Raw genomic sequence first — 16,198 nt, 5'->3', positions numbered from 1 at the left:
CATCTGCCAATAAAGGGGACACAGGTTTGATCCCAAGTTTGGGGTCCCAAGGGACTTGGGGACTTGGATTCCAAGTCCAGCAAGTTTCCACATGATACAGGGCAACTTAGCCCATGCACCACAATGACTGAGTCCACGTGCCTACAGCCTGTGCTCCATCGCAGGAGAAGCCATTGCAATAAGAAGCTTGTGTATTTCAGTGAAGGGTAGCCCCTGCTTGCAGCAACTAGAGAAAGCCCACACACAACAACAAAGACCCCGCGCAGCCAAAAATGTAAAAATAAATAAATATTTTTTTAAAAAACAGTGAATTATGAACCGCAATATATAACATTAAAAAAAATTCTTGAGGATTGTCCCTATTTGCTTGTCTTGTTTCTCATCAGTTAGATGACTATTTGGGTAGAAATGTGACTTGATATCCTCAACCTAATACCCAATCTGTGTTTAACTCTGGGAAATAAAAACTGTCAAGTTCAGATGTCCTTAACATTTCAGGAAGAGTGCTATAAGGCAGAATGTCTTTGAGAATCAATCTCTTTTTTTTATGTGACGCATACAAAATACTGAAAACATAAAAAAGAGACAAGCTACAAAGATGTATTTTTCTGTAAGCATATCAATACAATGTAGAAATTATCCCCAAACATCGCCAGTAACTTCTTGATGTCAGCTCAACTGGTGCTAACCTTGAATCTGAGCAAACTCCAGGAGATGGCAAAGGACAGGGAAGTTTGGTGTGCTGCAGTCCAGGGGGTTGCAAAGAGGTGGACATGACAGTGACTGATCAACAGCTAGAAGGCTATAAGTAACACATCAACTGTTATTTTGATTAAGGAGAAGGGAAAGTAGCCTACTTTATACTACCCACTGTCCTGATGCCTTTATATGCAAACACTATTTAATAGAACAAATGGTACCACATATAATTAATTATATTATTATTTTATATTTAAATATTATTACATAATATATTTGCTTAAGATCAGAAGAGTTGGTCCACCTTGTCAGAGAGTCAAGATTGCCTTCTCCTCTGCTTCCTTTGGTTAGCCATCATGACATCTGACCCTGTTCCTGTAAGTGAAAGTGTTGGTCACTCAGTCATGTCCAGCTCTTTGTGACTTCTCTGGATGGCAGCCCACCAGGCTCCACTGTCCATGGGATTTTTCAGGCAAGAATACTGGAAGGGGTAGCCATTCCCTTCTCCAGGGCCTCTTCCCGACCCAGGGATTGAACCCAGGCCTCCCCCTCCAAGGAGGTTCCTTTGTTTTACAGATCTTGGTTGATTTCAATAAGTGAACTACAAGACCCTAGGCCCCCAATAAAAGCAGAAGCCCAGGCCCCAAAGCATTATCTTCCTACCTAGGACCTCACTGTGGGAGCCAAGGTGTGTGCTCTGCAATTTCTAGGCCTTGTAAGTAGTAAACCTTTATTCTTTCAAAGTTTTCCTGATCATTATTTCTGAAGGGTGTGTTGCAATCATAAAATCACAAGCTGGTCCAACCACAGCAGTGTTTTTAGTAAGCTTCGATGGGCACAAAGCAGAGCCACATTGTGTAACAGGCTCCCCATTCTGGCTCAGTGCCTCCCACTGTTCTTAGTATTGCTCCCTCTTTCCAGCTTCTCTCAGCTCAGATTTTTTTGAGCCTGAAATCTGCCTTAATCCATCTCTCTCCAAATTTCTAACGCTGCTCTCGAGTCTGGTAATATTTAATGTCAGCTTTCTTCTTGAATAAATGAATGTGTTCTAAGGAGTCCAAATTCTTCTGACGTGAATCCCAGAATATCAGAGCCAGAAGGGATTGCAAAGTCAACCAGACCGCTGGTTCCAGTCTGCAGCATTTGAACTTACAGAGACTGGAGTTGCTGCAAGTCTTGAAACTAATATACACTTACAGGTTTTTTTCTCCCCTCCACCAGGCAACAAAATTGATACCTTCACACATGCTATCCATAACTTTTTGAAACTGAAAAGAGTTTTCATACTGTAAAAACCTGAAAACTACTGGTTAATTCCATACAAATTAAAACAAAAAACAAAAAAATGTCCAGAAGCTGGACTTGCTCCGTGTCACAGAGGGAACTGGGATCATGTTGGGTTTCCACCCATCAACCCATTGTTCTTTCAAGTATCCCACCCACCAAATACCACAATTCTCATAATTTTCATAGCAGCTCCCACAGACTGTATTGCCCGGGGGAATAAAGTGTCCCCAGCTGGCTTAGACTGAATTGTGAGGGAGCAACATTTTCCTCCAGAGCAAATGTTAAGCTTTATTGAAAAGTATTGCCAGACTATAATAAACAAATAAATATCCTCAGACAGTACGCTAGTATTTTAAAAGAACTGCTCCATCTTTTTTAGCTAATCTTATCTTGCCCACTGTCCCAGCCATGGGTGAATAAGAAGCTGAGATCCCGGAGGAACACTAATCCTTCCCTTGGGTTCCAGAAGCTCCCTAGATCAATGAGTTATTTATACTTAGGCTGATTTGACTTGGATTTGGGGGAATAAATTCAAATCTCACAAATAAATACCTCAGAGCCCTCCCAGCCTGAGATATAGTGGTTACCCAAGACACCTTATGGCTGAGGCTCCTTCATCAGGAACATTAAGGACAAAAGCACTAAACGCTGGGACATGCACTGCCGAACAGGCTTTAGTGCTGATGACGGGCACTGGTTGGGGAACTGAAATCATCTATTACAAGAGTCTCTGGACCAGCTGACTCCATGATGCAGGACTCTGTAGAGACCTCATGTTAGTCCCAGATAGTTCTGAACTTCATTCCTTTTCAAAGGATCTTCTCTCTAAGTACCTGAGGATAGGAAAAAAAGATTTTGTATAATCTCTCTGTCGTCCTTCATGTTAGTGAAAAACGAAAATGGATTCTGAGATTTCTGTTGTGTAAAGCACTTGACGTGAGACCTCTATTTCTGAGGTAATTTAGAAAAAGAAGTTTACTGCAATGTTGAAATCTATCTTTTTCAATTCACAGGAGCAAGAAGAAAAATAATAATAAATAATATTAGGTTTCCAGTGTAGGGACAAAGTATTGGTAAAATGTCATGGTGGAAATAAAGAAGAAAAGCAAGATTATAGTGTGAGAAAGGTGTGGAAAAAAGATACAAAACCAGAAAGGAAAATAGGAGCTTGTTAGTGATAACAAAGATTCTTAAAGATAAAAGATAGCAATTAATCTATACAAACAGAGGTAACAGCAACACCAAAAAGATGAAAATTTGTTGACACTATGATCAGAAATCTCAGGGGTACAACTTTATAGTTAAATTCTGCTTTTTGATTTAAAAAGGTCAGAAAAAGAGATTTGGGGAAATAAGCAAGGGAAACTGTGTGAAATGAGTTGTTGATAAAATAAAAGCCAGTATATGAGAAACGGTGAAATATCTTTCAACCACTGTCTCTATAACACACGTTCTAAGTTGTTAAGAGAGTTAGTAGATTTAGAGAAATTCTAATCATTATGTTAGGGGAGGGACACTTCAGATGCACTATTTCAGAAAGTTGTCAAAGAGTTCTTTAAGATATTAGAAGGAAAAATAAGAAAAAATGAGCACATATGGACCTAATTTTCTTATTTTTACTCTCCTTCCCAAGAAAGGCCTCCCTGGAGGGCATTTTGTTAAGTGAAATAAGCCACAGAAGCTTCTTTATGATGACTGCTTTAAATCCTTGTCAGATAATTCGACGTCTCTGACATCTTGGTGTTGGTATCTATTGATTTGTCTTTTTTCATTTAGTTTGAGCTCTTCCTTGTTCTTGGTGTGATGAGCGATTTTTAAAGTTGAATCCAGGACATATGGGGCCTTCTGTGAGGAACTGTTGTTGTCGTTGCTTCGTCTCTAAGTCATGTCCAAATCTTTTGCGTCCCTATGGACCATAACTCACCAGGCTCCTCTGTCCATGGAATTCTTCAGGCAAGAATACTAGAGTGAGTCGCCATTTCCTTCTCCAGGGGATCTTCCCAACCCAGGGATGGAACCCATGTCTCCTGCACTGGCAGGGGGTTCCTTACCACTGAGTGACCCCATTCGTAACAGATGGCTCTCTGCTGATCTCCACTGACAGCACGGGAGGGGGCCTCATTATCTCCCAGGGCTATGGATGAATGTCCTGGCTCTCTATTCTGCCTTTCTGGACACCATCCTGGCAGAGAGAATGGGGCTCCTGTTATAAGCCTCACAAGGGCGGGGATCTAGTCTCGCCACTTGCAGGGGTGGAAATGGGGCCACAGATTTGCTGTAGTGATTGGCTGGAGAAAAGCAGTTACTGTCTAAGAGGTTTCTGTCTTGCTAGGCTGCTCCTTTGGCTGGAGAGAGCAGGCGTCTGCTGGGCTTCTTTTGTCCATGCTCATTGGCATTTCCAAGTTGCCAGCTTCTTCAGCTCCAAGTCTGGGATACATGAGGCAAAAAAGAAAATACAGGGAACTCATGATCATACGGTTCCTTGGATTCTGAATCCCTTGTTAGCCTGCCTCTCTCCATCCCTCTGAGCCTTCCTATGTGTGTTTTACATAATGTACAAGGCCTTCAATTGCACTCAGTGGGAGGAACAGGGAAAGCTACATCTACTTATTCCATTTTCCCATTTGCGGAAGTTTTTACAAATGATTTAAATACAGATGACAACAGTACCTGCCTCCACACCCCTCCAAGGACTTCTGTAAGATTTAAGTGAGTTAACTGGACATTTGGAACCATCTCTGGCATGGCAGGCTAAAGTCCATGGGGTCACAAAGAGTTGGACACGACTGAGTGACTGAGCCCACACACTGGAACACATTAAGCCTTATGTAAGTGTTAGCTCTTATAGCAACAATTAGATAAACAATAAAATGTAGCTGTTCAAAGGACGGATTCTGGTATCAGGGTGCCAGGTTAAAACCCCAGGTCTTATATTTAATAAATGTGTTAACTCTTTGGGAAATTACTTAACCTCTCTGTGCCTACACTTCCCCACCATAAATGGCCATATTAACAGCTTCTTCTTCATACGGTTGTTTTGAGAATTAAAATAGTCAATATATCTAAAACACTTAGACAATTGCCCAACACAAAATAAGTTTTATTTAAGTATTAGATAATACTCTTCTAGGGCTTCCCTGGTAGCTCAGCTGGTAAAGAATCTGCCTGCAATGCAAGAGACTCCAGTTAAATTCCTGGGTTGGGAAAGATCCCCTGGAGAAGGGATAGGCTACCCACTAGAGTATTCTTGCCTGGAGAATTCCTTGGACAGAGAAGCCTGGTGGGCTACCATCCACAGTGTCGCAAAGAGTCTGATATGGCTAAGCACAGCACATTACTCTTTTAAGCTAAAATACTTCATTTTTCTCCTCAAAACACCCCATAATGTAAGTAGTGAAGCATCATTATCTCCATTTTAAATAAAGAAACAGAAGTTCCGAGCCATGCAGTGACCCTGCCCAAGGTCACAGAGCCAGCCTCAGCCCTAGGTCTTCTGACATCAAGTCCAAGGCTCCTGCCATCATGTAACACTGAGTCGACGCTGGGTTAGGAATACAAGGAGAAGACCAACATTTGTGCTTGGACACCAGGGCAGACAGCAAATTCAGAAACCAAACCGGGGCCAGCAGGGCAGCAGGAGGATGGAAACGGGATGGCAAGAGAGACAGAAAAGAGTGTGATTGTTGGGCTAGGTCTATGTCAAGAAATTGGTGTTGAAGAAACCACCGAGATTATTCCCAATGAGAGACTTCTACCCCAGAGGGTATTCCATCAACCTCACCTGTTGGCAAGGCAGGGCAGGGTTCCCTAATGGCTCACCACGCCCATTCCACGGCAGTCAAACGCTCTTCAGGGAGAGCCTAGTTCCAAGAAAATGGAGGCTGTGCCTTCTTCAGTTCAGAGTGTCCTCAGGTCTCCCTACTCAAGGGTTCCCACTGTCCCCCACCAAGTCCACTGTCTGTATACTTCTGAGCCGGTCCAAGTCCAGCTGGAACTTCAGTGCCTGCATCAAGAGCCACCAAGCAGTTCTGGGGACACCAGCCCAAACTGAACTTGCCCTTTCCAAAACCCTGAGCCACGACCATTTCTGGCCTTTATTTTCAGATGTGTCTAATTAAGCACCATTTAATGTCTACTGTTACACTTTTCCTGATGTGTTTCATGTGTCTGAATTTTGTGTAACCAGCAAGAGTGTGGTTCTCCAGGGCCGTGGCTACATCACACTGGTTTTGCCATATGATATCAAGTCATTCGATACAGAACATGATACTCTGTAGTGAGTCAATTTATACTAACTTTGAGAGAAAAGGTCACAGCCAAACAGAGCTGCCCCTATGTGGGGTATATGGGGTCCCAGTCTTCTTTATTTTTTGAAAGGCTCTAACTAAACACTGTGATTAAAATATGTTTTACAAAATGTGTGGGTCCCTGGAAAGTATTGTGATTCATTGATGAAGATTCAGAATAATGGATAGAAAGAGCTGGAAGAGATACTTTGATATGTATTTATCATCCAGTTGTGGCAAATGTCCAAGGACCTTCTTTTTCTGTCTAGGTCCCGAGATCTTCTTTCTCTTCATGGTCTTTATCATCAACTGTGCTCTTCTTGGATAATTTCATATTTTCCTCCCCCCCAAAAAAAACTTAAATGCAAAGTACATCATTTGAAATGCTGGGCTGGATGATTCACAAGCTGGAATCAAGATTGCCAGGAGAAATATCAACAAGCTCAGATATGCAGATGATACCACTCTAACGGCAGAAAGAGAAGAGAAACCGAAGAGCCTCTTGATAACAGTGAAAGAGGAGGGTGGAAAAAGCTGACTTAAAACTCAACATTCAAAAAACAAAGATCATGGTATCCAGTCCCATCTCTTCATTGCAAGTAGATGGGGAAAAAATAGAAACAGTGGCAGATTTTATTTTCTTGGACTCCAAAATCACTGTGGATGGTGATTGCAGCCAGGAAATTGAAAGACACTTGTTACTTGGTAGAAAAGCTATGACAAACCTTGACAGCGTATTAAAAAACAGGAAAGAAAAAAAAAAATGCAGAGACATCACGTTGCCAACAATGGTCCATATAGTCAAAGCTATGGTTTTTCCAGTAGTCATGTATGGATGTGAGAGTTGGACCATAAAGAAGGCTGACTGCTGAAGAATTGATTCTTTTGAATTGTGGTGCTGGAGAAGACTCTTGAGAATCGTTGGACAGAAAGGAGATCAAACCAGTCAATCCTAAAGGAAATCAACCTGGAATATTCATTGGAAGGACTTATGCTGAAGCTGAAGCTCCAATACTTTGGCCACTTGATGCAAAGAGCGGATTCATTGGAAAAGACCCTGATGTTGGGAAAGGTTGAAGGCAGGAGAAGGGGATGACAGAGGATGAGATGGTTGGATGGTATCACCAACTAAATGGACATGAGTTTGAGCAAACTCTAGAAGATAGTGAAGGACAGGGAAGCCTGGCATGTTGCAGTCTCAAGGAGTAGGACACGACTTAGCAAGTGAACAACAACAAAATAATGTAGCATGGTATTATTACTCACAATGTCATCACTCTCTGGAACACGTTTGTATTGACACCATACAGGTCTCCTCACCCCTGCGTATATTTAATGCTGTTTGTTTGTAACATTTATGTACGATACTGGCTCATCAATCATGTAGCCTGTGAGTGCTGGTTTTCAAGGACTCTCTCAAAAGTAATAACTGTGCTCCACTGATGACAACCACAAATGCAAATCTCATCCAGAGAATGTGAGCAATAATCTACTTGGGGGTCATATCAAGTTTACAGTATAGGATAAAGGGAGAACAACTTGTCTTCCAACTCTGTTTTCTCTTTCACTACATTCCCATAATGTGACTTCTTTCCCTGTTGACCCTACCCCTACCTTCCACCCATTGCCACCAGCCAGCAGGGTAGGTGAGGGGCCTGTGGGTAAAGTTAGTAAAACTGCAAGAAATGTTCTCCCTTTATCCCAGGGGATCATGAAGCCACCAAATTCCCTGGGGGCAAAGGAGAATCCAAATCAGAAGGGCCAGTCAGTGTTCTAAAGCAATGATCTGAACGCCTTCAGAGCAGATAGGCTTGGCCACCGCAGGGGACTGCCTAGCTGGGCAAGGAACTTACAGAGGGATAGGGTTACCCAGCAGTGAAAGGTCCACAGGGTAAGAGATGCCTGCAGCCTCCCGCTGCCCCTGGGTGTTGATCGGAGGAAACCACAGTCAGGACAGGCACAGGCAAGCACTGATGCTGCTTGAGCTCAGGTCTAAAGCTGGGGGTGGGGGGTACTCTGTCCTGGCATCCCAGAGGCCTGATCATCTCTTGTATCCAGTGTGAGTAAGCCATCTCACATCAGAGTGTCAGCCCCCTGGGAGGGGTCACAATCTCATGAAAGAAATATTTCACCAGCCTGCAAAAGCAGTCAGCTCAGAAGTCCACTCTCCTAGAAGCAGTCCAGGTCATGGGCAGGGACTATGACTCCAAGAGCATGAGTCCTGGAGCTCCTTGAAGCTAGTGGGGACATCACACACAGGGTCAAGAGTTAAAGAGTGCCTTGAAGGATGGAGACTGACAGGCCTTTGTCCAGGTTGGAGATGTTCCACCCAAGTGGCACTGCCAGTCCCGGTGGGTCCCAGGACTCCCTAGAAACATTAAAAATTTTGAGGAAAGCCCTGCGTGCCTGAGATGGCCCAGGGCAGCCAGAGTGAAAGATTTTCCTGAAGCTGAGCCTTCCTGTGCTCCTGTTCATCCCAAGACCAGTGGCCGGTGTGGGGAGGGTTGGTCAATGTGCCAGGTGGCCCCAGGCATGAGCACCGAACACTTATAGAGCTCTGTGCTCTGGATCTGTTTCAGCACAAAGTACTGGTTCTCCTTTTTTTTTTTCCTATTTGGAAGCTCACATCATTGAGCACTGCCTTTCAGATGAATTTCAAACCTTACCTTTTTAATTCTTTGAAAGGAACAATTATAGTGAAGTAGTTCGCAGGACAACCTACCAAAAAACAAACAAAAAGAACATGTTACTGTTTTTTTCACATTAATAAGTGTTAAATAGCATTGTGTTTTTCTCTTTCCTTATGTGGGAACTTTCAATTATACCTGGTATTTTGAGCCATATACATGCATGCTGAGTCACTTCAGTGGTGTCTGACTCTATGCGACCCCGTAGCATGCATAGGAGTTTGCAAAAACTGGGAGGCGAAAAAGAGGTGGAGGGGGGACATTTTATAGGTCTTGAAAGTATAAATTTTTAAAAATCACTAGCATTATCCTACTAAATTATATCATTGGTCAGTCAGTCAGTTCAGTTGCTCAGTTGTATCCAACTCTTCGAGACCCCATGAACTGCAGCACGACAGGCCTCCCTGTCCATCAGCAACTCCTGGAGTTCACCCAAAGTCATTTCCATCAGGTTGGTGATGTCATCCAACCATCTCATCCTCTGTCATCCCCTTCTCCTCCTGCCCTCAATCCTTCCTAGCATCAGGGTCTTTTCAACTGAGTTAGCTCTTCGCATGAGGTGGCCAAAGTATTGGAGTTTCAGCTTCAGCATCAGTCCTTCCAATGAACACCCAGGACTGATCTCCTTTAGGATGGACTGGTTGGATCTCCTTGCAGTCCAAGGGACTCTCAAGAGTCTTCACCAATACCACAGTTTAAAAGCATCAATTCTTCAGTGCTCAGCTTTCTTTATAGTCCAGCTCCCACATCGATACATGACCACTGGAAGAACCATAGCCTTGACTAGACGGACCTTTCTTAGCAAAGTTATGCCTCTACTTTTTAATATGCTGTCTAGGTTGGTCATAACTTTCCTTCCAAGGAGTAAGCGTCTTTTAATTTCATGGCTGCAATCACCATCTGCAGTGATTTTGGAGCCCCCAAAAATAAAGTCTGACACTGTTTCCACTGTTTCCCCATATATTTGCCATTAAGTGATGGGACTGGATGCCATAATCTTCGTTTTCTGAATGCTGAGCATTAAGCCAACTTTTTTACTCTCCTCTTTCACTTTCATCAAGAGGCTCTTTAGTTCTTCTTCACTTTCTGCCATAAGGGTGGTGTCATCTGCATATCTGAGGTTATTGATATTTCTCCCGGCAATCTTGACTCCAGCTTGTGTTTCTTCCAGCCCAGTGTTTCTCATGATGTACTCTGCATATAAGTTAAATAAACAGGGTGACAATATACAGCCTTGACGTATTCCTTTTCCTATTTAGAACCAGTCTGTTGTGCCATGTCTAGTTCTAACTGTTGCTTCCTGACCTGCATACAGGTTTCTCAAGAGGCAGGTCAGGTGGTCTGGTATTCCCATTTTTTTCAGAACTTTCCATAATCTTTGTGATCCACACAGTCAAAGGCATTGGCATAGTCAATAAAACAGAAATTGATGTTTTTCTGGAACTGTTTTGCTTTTTCGATGATCCAGTGGATGTTGGCAATTTGATCTCTGGTTCCTCTGACTTTTCTAAAACCAGCTTAAACATCTGGAAGTTCACGGTTCACATATTGCTGAAGCCTGGCTTGGAGAATTTTGAGCATTACTTTACTAGCGTGTGAGATGAGTGCAATTGTAGCATTCATTAAAATCTCCCAACAAACATGTCGTTGATACGATCCATTATTACCCATTTGTCACTGAATCTCATTGCTCACCAGCACCTTCACCACTCAGATTACAACCACTAGTACTATTTTTTAGTTTTGCTCAAAGGGATGTTGTCAAATGTGTGTATTTCTGATTACCTGAAATCAGATAAAGCAATGGACATGTCGATCAATACAGAATAAGGGGTTTGTTTTTAGCTTAAAACAGTCTTTGGGACTTCCCTGGTGATCCAGGGGTTAAGAATCTGCCTGCCAATGCAGCAGGCAAAGGTTTGATCCTTGGTTCAGGAAGACCCCACATGCTTCTGGACAACTACATGTTGTAAACCCTTGCACTACAGCTATTGAGGTCTTCCCTGGTGGCTCAGTAGGTAGAGTTTGCCTGCATCACGGGAGACCTGGGTTCAATCCCTGGGTCAAGAAGACCCCCTGGAGAAGGAAATGGCAACCCACTCCAGTATTCTTGCCTGGAGAATTCCATGGACAGAGAAGCCTGGTGGGCAAGAATTGGACACGACTGAGTGACTAATGCTTTCACTTTCACAGCTATTGAGCCTGCACACCTAGAGCCTGTGCTCTGCAACATGAAAAGTCACCTTAATGAGAAGCTCACACACTGCAACTAAAGAGTAGTCCCCGCTCCCTGCAACTGGAGAAAACCCGCAGGCAGCAACAAAGACCCAGTGTAACCAAAAGCAAACAAATCAAATAAAAATTTAAAAAAAACTCAATCTTTGAAGGCCTTGGTTGACAGTAAGTAAACTTTATTCATATTTGCCTCTGTTTTCCTTTCTAAATAGACTATGTTCCTCCATTTAGAAAACAGAATTCCTAACTCTGATGGCAGTTCAGGCACAGCTTCTAACAATTAACCTCACAATATACAGTATGGCTGATATTTAATAGAAATAAGCTCTTAGAAACTAATGTTTACTGTGAGCCCCCCGTTGTTCTGGGTAGCTCTCTCCTGTTATTGCATTTAACCAATTGAGCAACTATTCTAATGTTAATTCACAGTTTGATGTTTCCTTCTTTCTTTTTTTTCATGGCTGCACTGAAAGGCATGTGAGATCTTGGTTCTCCAACCAGGTATTGAAAACTTCCCTGCAGTGGAAGCGCAGTTCTAACCACTGGACCACCAGGGACTTCCTTCAAAATAATTTTTAAATTGTTAATGCTATCGCTTCCCTAAAAAGAAGCTGAGCTTCAAAGTCTAATATGCTATGACATCCTAATGTGATTGATAACTAAGATTGTAAGGAACGATACATTATTGGATTTTCATATTATCATAGAGGTACTATGTCACTATATCATTGGAGTAGGAAATGGCAACCCATTCCACTATTCTTGCCTGGAAAATTCCACGGACAGAGGAGCCTGGCAGGCTACAATCCATGGGGTTTCAAAGAGTCGAACACAACTGAGTACACACACACACACACACACACACACTCTGTATCATTAGAGATTAAAGTTTCGTGCTAGCACATTATCATCATAACTAAGAAAAATATGTGAATGAGTGTCTTCTTTTATAAGGAACATAACCCTGAAAAAAATCTCTAGGGAAAAGGGCTGCAACTGAGTTAATTTATTAGCTTCATAAACCATATTGAATATGCTATTATTGGCTATCTAAAAAATGATGCTTCATTTAGTGATCAAACACACAAACACCCAAAGAAACAAAATCAGGAATCTGCATGACAAATTGCCTTCCCTGGTGACTCAGATGGTAAAGAATCTGCCTGCAGTTCAGGAGACCCATGTTCAATCCCTGGGTCGGGAAGATGCCCTAGGGAAGGAAATGGCAACCCACTCCAGTATTCTTACCTGGAGAGTTCCATGGACAGAGGAGCCTGGCAGGCTACAGTTCATGGGGTCACAAAGAGTCAGACTCGACTGAACAACTATCACTCATCACTCACTCATGACCAATTGCTTAATCATAAGTAATGCTTTGGAAGTGTGAAAGTGTTAGTCACTCAGTCGTGTCCGACTCTTTGGGATTTCCCAGACAAGAATACTGGAGTGGGTTGCCATTTCCTTTTCCAGGGGATCTTCCCAACCCAGGGATCAAACTCGGGTCTCCTGCATTTCAGGAAGATTCTTTACCACCTGAGCCACCAGGGAAGCCCCATATTTTAGAAGACTTAACATGTACTTAGACCCTTTAGAAGACTTAACAGGTACTTAGACCATGGAAAATTCCAGTAACTTATTCAAGTGAAATTACCCTGCTACTATGGCAGGTTTAGAAAGATACTCATCACCTATTCATCAAATACCACCCTAGCACTGCCACTTGATGTGTGATTCTGGAGGCCTGGAGGCTCATCCTGGAGGCCCCTCCCATCATCCACATCCAGATCCTTCTCTGTTTGAATGCAGAGCTACTAAGAAATACAGCAGATAGGCAAACACCAAAGATTTCATCCAAATCATTTGTAACAAGTCTAGTAAACATTCACATTAAAGAAATGTCACATTCAGTGTTGGGTGTGAATGATGCAACATTCATAATGCTGTAAAAAATTAGTAAGTGTAACTTGGCTTCTTTGATTTGAAAGTTTGGGGGGCATGTAAGTAGAAGCAATATTTATTATTTGCTGCTTTTGCCCTTGTAGCCCAGGAGTGACCAAATAAAGCTTTATTGGAACACAGCCAAACTCATTCTCTTACCTGTTGTCTAAGGCTGCTCTCAGGCTCCAATGGCTGCAACAGAGACCATGAGAACTGCAACATCAAACACAGTTACTCTTTAGTTAGTCCTTTATGGAAAGACTGTCCAGCTCTGCTGCAGGCAGTTAGTTGGGATACTTTGGAGAATAAGCAAAGAAAAAATGTAGCAAGAAAAAAAATACAATCTCCATCCTTAAAATATCTACCCAAAGAAATCATTTGTCTTCAATAAGGTAGTTTCCTAGTATAGCAACCATTTATTAGCCTTACAGTTGGTTTCCACTTAACCTCGGGCTGTTCACTAGCTCTCCCAAATACTTAATGTCATCGCAGTGACACATTCACCAGCCATGGGCAACATCCTACTCTGGGCCAGAGGTTGACTTCAGTTCTGCATTATTCTTGCTTCATTTAAAGAGCCAGACCTAATTTTATTAAAGCTAAGGAAGTCCCAGGACATCATCAATGGTTAGAGGAACAACCTCTCTCTGGGAACCACATGGTTATTTTAGAAGTAGTAGTTCATGTAACAGATCTGTAAGTTTATTTTCTGTTATTGGAACATGGCATTGGTCTGTGTTGTAAAATGGATTTGTAGAACTTCCCAGGTCTGCTTGCCAATGCAGGGTACACAGATTCGATTTGTGATCTAGAAGGATTCTAAATACCACAAAGCAACTAGGCTCATGAGCCACAACTTCTGAAGCCTGTGTGCTTAGAATCCATGCTCTGCAACAGCAGAAGCCACAGCAATGAGAAGACTGTGTACTGCAACAAAAGAATAGCTTCCACTAGCTGCAATTATAGAAAGCCCACACCCAGCAATGAAAACCCAGTGCAAACAAAATAATTTTTTAAATAAGTAAATAAATAAAAATGGATTTTTATTTCTTTAACAAATGTCTTTACAAGTACTTGAGGTACAATTCTGTGATTTTTCCAGAAAAAAAAAAAAATTGACATACATTGGCAGGAATGGTGAATAAACAAAGAGTACGTATCAGAGTGGGAAGAGCATGTCCTTTGGGGGCAGAGGGACTGGGTTCAACTCTCAGATTTTCCTCCTCCTACTAGTGTGTAGTATGGCCCTAAGAGAAGCAGAAGATATTAAAAAGAGGTGGCAAGAATACACAGAACTGTACAAAAAAGATTTTCACGACCCAGATAATCATGATGGTGTGATCACTCACCTAGAGCCAGACATCCTGGAATGTAAGTCAAGTGGGCCTTAGGAAGCATCACTACAAACAAAGCTAGTGGAGGTGATGGAATTCCAGTTGAGTTATTTCAAATCCTGAAAGATGATGCTGTGAAAGTGCTGCACTCAATATGCCAGCAAATTTGGAAAACTCAGCAGTGGCCACAGGACTGGAAAAGGTCAGTTTTCATTCCAATCCCAAAGAAAGGCAATGCCTTTCTTTGAGATTCCTCAAACTACCGCACAATTGCACTCATCTCACACACTAGTAAAGTAATGCTCAAAATTCTCCAAGCCAGGCTTCAGCAATACGTGAACCATGAACTTCCAGATGTTCAAGCTGGTTTTAGAAAAGGCAGAGAAACCAGAGATCAAATTGCCAACATCTGCCGGATCATCGAAAAACCAAGAGAGTTCCAGAAAAACATCTATTTCTGCTTTATTGACTATGCCAATGCCTTTGACTGTGTGGATCACAATAAACTCTGGAAAATTCTGAAAGAGATGGGAATACCAGACCACCTGACCTGACTCTTGAGAAACCTGTATGCAGGTCAGGAAGCAACAGTTAGAACTGGACATGGCACAACAGACTGGTTCCAAATAGGAAAAGGAGTACATCAAGGCTGTATATTGTCACCCTGCTTATTTAACTTATATGCAGAGTACATCATGAGAAACACTGGGCTGGAAGAAACACAAGCTGGAATCAAGATTGCTGGGAGAAATATCAATAACCTCAGATATACAGATGATACCACCCTTATGGCAGAAAGCGAAGAAGAATAAAAAGCCTCTTGATGAAAGTGAAAGAGGAGAGTGAAAAAGTTGGCTTAATGCTCAGCATTCAGAAAACGAAGATCATGGCATCTGGTCCCATCACTTCATGGGAAATAGATGGGGAAACAGTGGAAACAGTGTCAGACTTTATTTTTCTGGGCTCCAAAATCACTGCAGATGGTGATTGCAGCCATGAAATTAAAAGACGCTTACTCCTTGGAAGAAAAGTTATGACCAACTTCAGTTCAGTTCAGTTCAGTTGCTCAGTCGTGTCCGATTCTTTGCGACCCCATGAATCGCAACACGCCAGGCCTCCCTGTCCATCACCAACTCCTGGAGTTCACTCAAATTCATGTCCCTTGAGTCGGTGATGCCATCCAGCCATCTCATCCTCTGTCATCCCCTTTTCCTCCTGCCCCCAATCCCTCCCAGCATCAGAGTCTTTTCCAATGAGTCAACTCTTCGCATGAGGTGGCCAAAGTACTGGCCACCTAGCATCATTCTTAGATAGCATATTAAAAAGCAGAGACATTACTTTGCCAACAAATGTCCATCTAGTCAAGGCTATGGTTTTTCCAGTGGTCATGTATGGATGTGAGAGTTGGACTGTGAAGAAAGCTGAGCGCCAAAGAATTGATGCTTTTGAACTATGGTGTTGGAGAAAACTCTTGAGAGTCCCTTGGACTGCAAGGAGATCCAACCAGTCCGTTCTAAAGGAGATCAGTCCTGGGTGTTCATTGGAAGGACTGATGCTGAAGCTGTAACTCCAATACTTTGGCCACCTCATGCGAAGAGTTGACTCATTGGAGAAGACTCCAATGCTGGGAGGGATTGGGGGCAGGAGGAAATGGGGATGACAGAGGATGAGATGGCTGGATGGCATCACTGACTCGATGCACATGAGTTTGCCACTCCGGGAGTTGTTGATG

This window comes from Bos indicus, chromosome 5, assembly GCF_029378745.1.
Source record: "Bos indicus isolate NIAB-ARS_2022 breed Sahiwal x Tharparkar chromosome 5, NIAB-ARS_B.indTharparkar_mat_pri_1.0, whole genome shotgun sequence".
NCBI lineage: Eukaryota > Metazoa > Chordata > Mammalia > Artiodactyla > Bovidae > Bos > Bos indicus.
This window is presented reverse-complemented; position numbering follows the sequence as displayed.